Source organism: Schistocerca nitens, chromosome 6 (genome assembly GCF_023898315.1).
Source record: "Schistocerca nitens isolate TAMUIC-IGC-003100 chromosome 6, iqSchNite1.1, whole genome shotgun sequence".
Taxonomy (NCBI): Eukaryota; Metazoa; Arthropoda; class Insecta; order Orthoptera; family Acrididae; genus Schistocerca; species Schistocerca nitens.
This window is the reverse complement of record NC_064619.1, coordinates 562,970,277-562,976,613: the sequence shown is the minus strand read 5'-3', so window position 1 is coordinate 562,976,613 and position 6,337 is coordinate 562,970,277. Positions and strand designations below refer to the sequence as shown.

General features: G+C 40.5%; 1 non-coding gene across 1 annotated transcript; it reads left to right on the top strand.

Moving 5' to 3' along the window:
* Nucleotides 1–5,616: 5,616 nt before the first annotated feature.
* Trnaa-agc (transfer RNA alanine (anticodon AGC)) lies at nucleotides 5,617–5,689 on the top strand. The gene has a single exon. It is a non-coding gene; the product is annotated as a tRNA-Ala (tRNA).
* The last annotated feature ends 648 nt before the right edge of the window (nucleotides 5,690–6,337 follow it).

Below are 6,337 nucleotides of genomic sequence, written 5' to 3'. Positions count from 1 at the left end.
TAATATCTCTTTATATTCGATGAATTATTCTGAAACACACTGAAAGGTCAAACGAAGGTCAAAATGGTGGCTAAAAGTTTATATCGAAAATATTTAATTCCTTCCTAATACCAGTATTTATTTTGTAGCCTATCTTGGTGTATCCTGATGTGTAACTGAGGAATTTCATTTCATTGGCTTGTAATCTTATTTTACCTTTCTTTTTCATTACCCAAGACTGACTTCCATATAGTAATGTTGGTACTGACATTACTTTATAAAATTTTAGAAATGTTTCTGGTCTTACTTCATGTATTAGTAATAAAAATAATGTTGGAGACATCATTTTCAAGATTTCGTCATCACCAATGACGAAGAAACCACAAACAGTTTAAAGTTATTATTTGCATTAAAAAAATTTCTTATGAAAATTTTGGCTGTTAGGAGTCTGTTTAACTAAAATGCAATACAGCTGTTACAGTTGCTTAGATTCTTTACACAAGCGTAGCCTTTCACGCGATTTCGGTCATACACTTCGACGTAAAGACGTAAAGAATTTAGATGGCGCGACCTACTGACGATCTAAATTTGCTATTATGCACAACGGAAGTTGGAGTTCTTTACTTTCTTTAACCAAACGTTGTGTACTCCGTGAATAAATTGACCTAGATCAATGTTCGTCGTCACAGGTAAGTTATTGTAATTACAGTAATTATAGCGTAGCCTTTCACGTGATTTCGGTCATACACTTCGACGTAAAGACGTAAAGAATTTAGATGGCGCGACCTATTGACGATCTAAATTTGCTATTATGCACAACGGAAGTTGGAGTTCTTTACTTTCTTTAACTAAATGTTGTGTACTCCGTGAATAAATTGACCTAGATCAATGTTCGTCGTCACAGGTAAGTTATTGTAATTACAGTAATTATATTGTCATCATATTCAATGGCATACAATCCAATGGACAATATGTTTCGCAGTTCTGTTCAAAGACGATTCCATGTCCAAAAATTGATTATTTGCTTGAAAATTAGAGGGTATGTTATTTCCGATTTGCTGCCTGGAAAGGCAAAGGTTTACCAGGGTCCTGAATCTGTCCAACTTGAAAAAATAAATACCGTTCACTTGTAACCCGTAAGATTCTCGAACTCTTTAAATCTGTTCGGTTTACCACTTCATGAATTACATTTGAGTAAAAATGCTATTATTATGTTAATTAGAAATACTAACAGTCATGGTTTAATTAATGGCGCAACATCAGTGGTAACTCATTTGGGCGGGTACATCATCACTACTGAATTCGCTGATCCGATAAAACTGTGCTCATACCAACATCAACCTCACACCTTCTGATCCAGCCATGCCTTTCCACGTTATAAGAAAACAAGTCCCAATAAAAGTAGCCTTCGCTCTGCCAATTAATAAAGCACAAAGTCAGACGCATCAAAGGACAGGATTGTATGTATCTGAACCCGTTTTTCTTTTCTTTCTCATGGACAGCTTTACCTGGGTTCTTCACTAATTCACTCAGTCAGTGATATTTACGTTTTGTGTTCAAGACACATACAGCAAAAAAGTAAATGATGTTGACTTTATAACTGTTGACATTGTTTACAAGCCGCGCGGGGTAGCCGTGCAGTCAGAGTCGCCTCGTCGCGTTTCGCGCGGCTTCCCGCCCCGCCTCCCCCCCTCCCCCACGTCGGAGGTTCGAGTCCTTCCTCGGGCATGAGTGTGTGTGTTGTCCTCAGTGTAAGTTAGTTTAAGTTACATTAATTAGTGTGTAAGCCTAGGGACCGATGAGCTCAGCAGTTTAGTCCCGTTAGAACCTTACCACAAATTTCGAAAATTGTTTACAAAGAAGTTTTGTAAAATGAAGAAACTTTTAAAAAAATAAAATTAATCTGCTTTTCGTACGTATTACAGTTAACTGTAATGTATTAAATGATATCACTTTTTTTACAACGAGACCAATATTTCTTACTGATATTCAAAATTTAATAATTTCATTAATAAACCTTTGCATATAGTCATTTCTGCATCACTATGGTAGCTGTCTGTGGCTGATCACGATAGAATGCGAATTATTCGCACTGGGCAACTAATACCCACTTAATATGGACTCCAAACGCTACAACAATAGATTAGAATAGCTCACACCGGAGTCTTGTATGACATTTCCTGCACCGGTGTATTGCATTTCCTCAGAACCCTTCCAACAAATTTAATTGTTCCATTCTCCTTCCGTAATGTGATCGTCACGTATCAAAATGGTTCAAATGGCTCTGCGTACTATGGGACTTGACATCTGAGGTCATCGGACATCACACACATCCATGCCTGAGGCAGGATTCGAACCTGCGACCGTAGCAGCAGCGCGGTTCCAGACTGAAGCGCCTAGAACCGCTCGGCCACAACGGCTGGCCGTCACGTATAATGTGGCTTCTTAGTACTACGCCTAAATACTTCTACCAGATGACGGCTCAAGAAGTTTACCGCTAAACTAGAAATCAGATACTATCAGTTTTTTTCTCTTTGTTATTCGCAATTTCTTAAATTTATCTTCGTTAAAAGAGAGTCGTCATTAACTACATCAGGCGGAAATTCTTCTGCAGTTGCTTACGATCATGCACGATGATGCTTTCCTGTATACAACAACGCAGTCAATGAACATTCCCACAGTGCTGCTTATCACTTCTGGTAAATAGTTTGCGTCTGCTAAAAACATCAGAGGTTTCGCTACATTTCCTTGGGTAGCATCCGATGTACTTTAGTTTCTGTGGAACATCTCCGTCCATTGTAACGTGCTGGGTTCCATTAATCAAGTATTCTTCACGTCCATCATTTTATGCAAAGGTATTCCATATGATCCTATTTTGGTTAGTAGTCAGCTATGTGGTAGTCTAATACTGCTATTCTAAAATTACCGGTGATTGAACACTAGGAGACATTCCAAATTAATATGGGTTCTGGAATAATGCAATGTTGGTAATGGTGCACGTACTATTTAGGGGAAGTTTTGTAGCACCATCCAAGTTTACGTCAGCTCTTGCTGTTTTAAGTTCGACGCGACGTTCGCAATCTTAAACTCTTCCCGACCTCCAGAGAGCGTTTGAATATAGTAAATGTGGTGCGCTGCTCGAAACAGTCACATCGTCTAAACATGTATGTGTGACGTTGCAAAGCGTTATGAAATGTAACGAACACTTAACGTCGACTGTAGGGAAGGCGAACGTCGACTCTGGTTTATTTGGAGCATTCTTGGAAAGTGCTCCTCAGCTATAAAGCAAACCCCGTACAGAACAATTGCGCGCCGCATTCTTGCGTACTGCTCGAATGTCTGACATCCCTACCAGTTCGGATTAAAGGAAACATCGAAGCAGTCCACAGGCTTGCTGCCAGATTTTTTACAGGTAGGTTCCATCAGCTCGAGAGCTTTATGGAATTTCTCTGTGAAGTCAAATGGAAATCCCTAGAAGTAAGGAGACGTTCTTATCACAGAACACAACTGACAATAGATCTCATAATTAAATGTTTCCCTCAGACATTAAAGTCTCTTTTTAGTATGTACGATAGTGATCGAAGCAGACGAAATGAATTAAAACTTGTGCTGCGGCCGGGAATCAAACCCGGGTGTTCTTGATTGCTAGGTAAAAAGCGCTAACCATTACACTACCACAGCACAATGTTCGACATCGCTGCATGAACTACCTAAGCTGAGTGCCCTCCACAACACAAGCTTCAATTCATTTTCCCTTATATATTGTCACTTATATAGAGGGTCTATACAAGGGCGATGTACTTGAGGACAATATTATGGAAATGGAAGAGGATGTAGATGAATATGAAATGGGAGATACGATACTGCGTGAACAGTTTGATAGAGCACTGAAAGACCTAAGACGAAACAAGGTCCCGGGAGTAAACAACATTCCATTAGAACTACTGACAGCCTTGGGAGAGCCAGTCCTGACAAAACTCTACCATCTGGTTAGCAAAATGTCTGAGACAGGCGAAATACCCTCAGACTTCAAGAAGAATATAATAATTCCAATCCCAAAGAAAGCAGGTGTTGACAGATGTGAAAATTACCGAACTATCAGTTTAATAAGTCACAGCTGCAAAATATTAACTCGAATTCTTTACAGACGAATGGAAAAACTGGTAGAAGCCGACCTCGGGGAAGATCAGTTTGGATTCCGTAGAAATGTTGGAACACGTGAGGCAATACTGACCCTACGACTTATCTTAGAAAATAGATTAAGAAAAGGCAAACCTACGTTTCTAGCATTTGTAGACTTGGAGAAAGCTTTTTACACTGTTGACTGGAATACTCTCTTTGAAATTCTGAAGGTGGCAGGGGTAAAATACAGGGAGCGAAATTTGTACAGAAACCAGATGGCAGTTATAAGAGTCGAGGGATATGAAAGGGAAGCAGTGGTTGGGAAGAGAGTGAAGCAGGGTTGTAGCCTCTCCCCGATGTTATTCAATCTGTATATTGAGCAAGCAGTAAAGGAAACAAAAGAAAAGTTCGGAGTAGGTATTAAAATCCATGGAGAAGAAATAAAAACTTTAAGGTTCTCCGATGACATTGTAATTCTGTCAGAGACAGCAAAGGACTTGGAAGAGTAGCTGAACGGAATGGACATTGTCTTGAAAGGAGGATATAAGATGAACATCAACAAAAGCAAAACGAGGATAATGGAATGTAGTCGAATTAAATCGGGTGATGCTGAGGAATTAGATTAGGAAATGAGACGCTTAAAGTAGTAAAGGAGTTTTGCTATTTGAGGAGCAAAATAACTCATGTTGGTCGAAGTAGAGAGGATATAAAATGTAGACTGGCAATGGCAAGGAAGGTGTTTCTGAAGAAGAGAAATTTGTTAACATCGAGTATAGATTTAAGTGTCAGGAAGTCGTTTCTGAAAGTATTTGAATGGAGTGTAGCCATGTATGGAAGTGAAACATGGACGATAAATAGGTTGGACAAGAAAAGTATAGAAGCTTTCGAAACGTGGTGCTACAGAAGAATGCTGAAGATTAGATGGGTAGATCACACAACTAATGAGGAGGTATTGAATAGGATTGGGGAGAAGAGAAGTTTGTGGCACAACTTGACTAGAAGAAGGGATCGGTTGGTAGGACGTGATCTGAGGCATCAAGGGATCACCAATTTAGTATTGGAGGGCAGCGTGGAGGGTAAAAATCGTAGAGGGAGAACAAGAGATGAATACACTAAGCAGATTCAGAAGGATGTAGGCTGCAGTACGTACTGGGAGATGAAGAAGCTTGCACAGGATAGAGTAGCATGGAGAGCTGCATCAAACCAGTCTCAGGACTGAAGACCACAACAACAACCACAACAACATTTTCACTACTGCCAGGGCTCTCCGATATTGGCAAGCTCCCCAGCATTGGACGTAATGGGTCGTCCTTGTACCATTGTTGATCTTATAGATCTTATAATTAAATGTTTCCCTGAGACATTTAAGTCTCTTTTTATTATCTACGATAGTGATCGAAGCAGACGAAATGAATTAAAATATATAGTGACAATATATAAGGGAAAAATGAATTGAAGTATGTGTTGGGGAGGGCACTCATCTTACGTAGTTCGTGCAGCAATGTTTACTATCCTGCTGTGGTAGTGTAATGGTTAGCATTTCTGCCTAGCAAGCAAGAAAACCCGGGTTCGAATCCCAGCCGCAGCACAAATTTTAGTTCATTTCGTCTGCTTCGATCAGAATTTAGTATGTTTAGAGGACCGGAATTAGCATCAAACTGCAGAGCGATTCTACTACCATAAACTTAAAACGCGCGTAAGGACCGCGAAGATAAGAAAAACCGGCGCTCGTACGGACGCACATAGATAGTTGTTGTTCCCTCACACCATTTGCGAGTGGAACATGAACGGAACACTGTGTCGTTGTAATATTCGCGCCACGTGACTTCGCATTATCGCTGAACACCTATGCTTTACCACTTGAAACTATTCTATTGGGTAACTCTTCTCTTTATGTCTTAAGGAATACGCTATAATGCGCTGTGCGACTGCTAGGTCAGCCGGAATTATGACAAAGGTACACAGCATCGTTCTCCAGAAGCAATTCTCCAGTGTGAATCCTCAAGAAGTGCTCTTTGACTGCATGAAGATCAGCCCAGTTGTAAAATGTACATCCGCCCACGTGTCTCAGTACTTGGGTAGTGGGAGGGTGAGCGGCGCGGGGGGGGGGGGGGGGGAGATAGAAATGTTGACTGCCACATCTACTTTGTCTGTTGTGGGAACCCCATTTGGTCCAGACGCTGAAGACCAGTACAATGAAAGAGGTGCAGCGGCGGGCGAGCGCTCTTGTTATTTA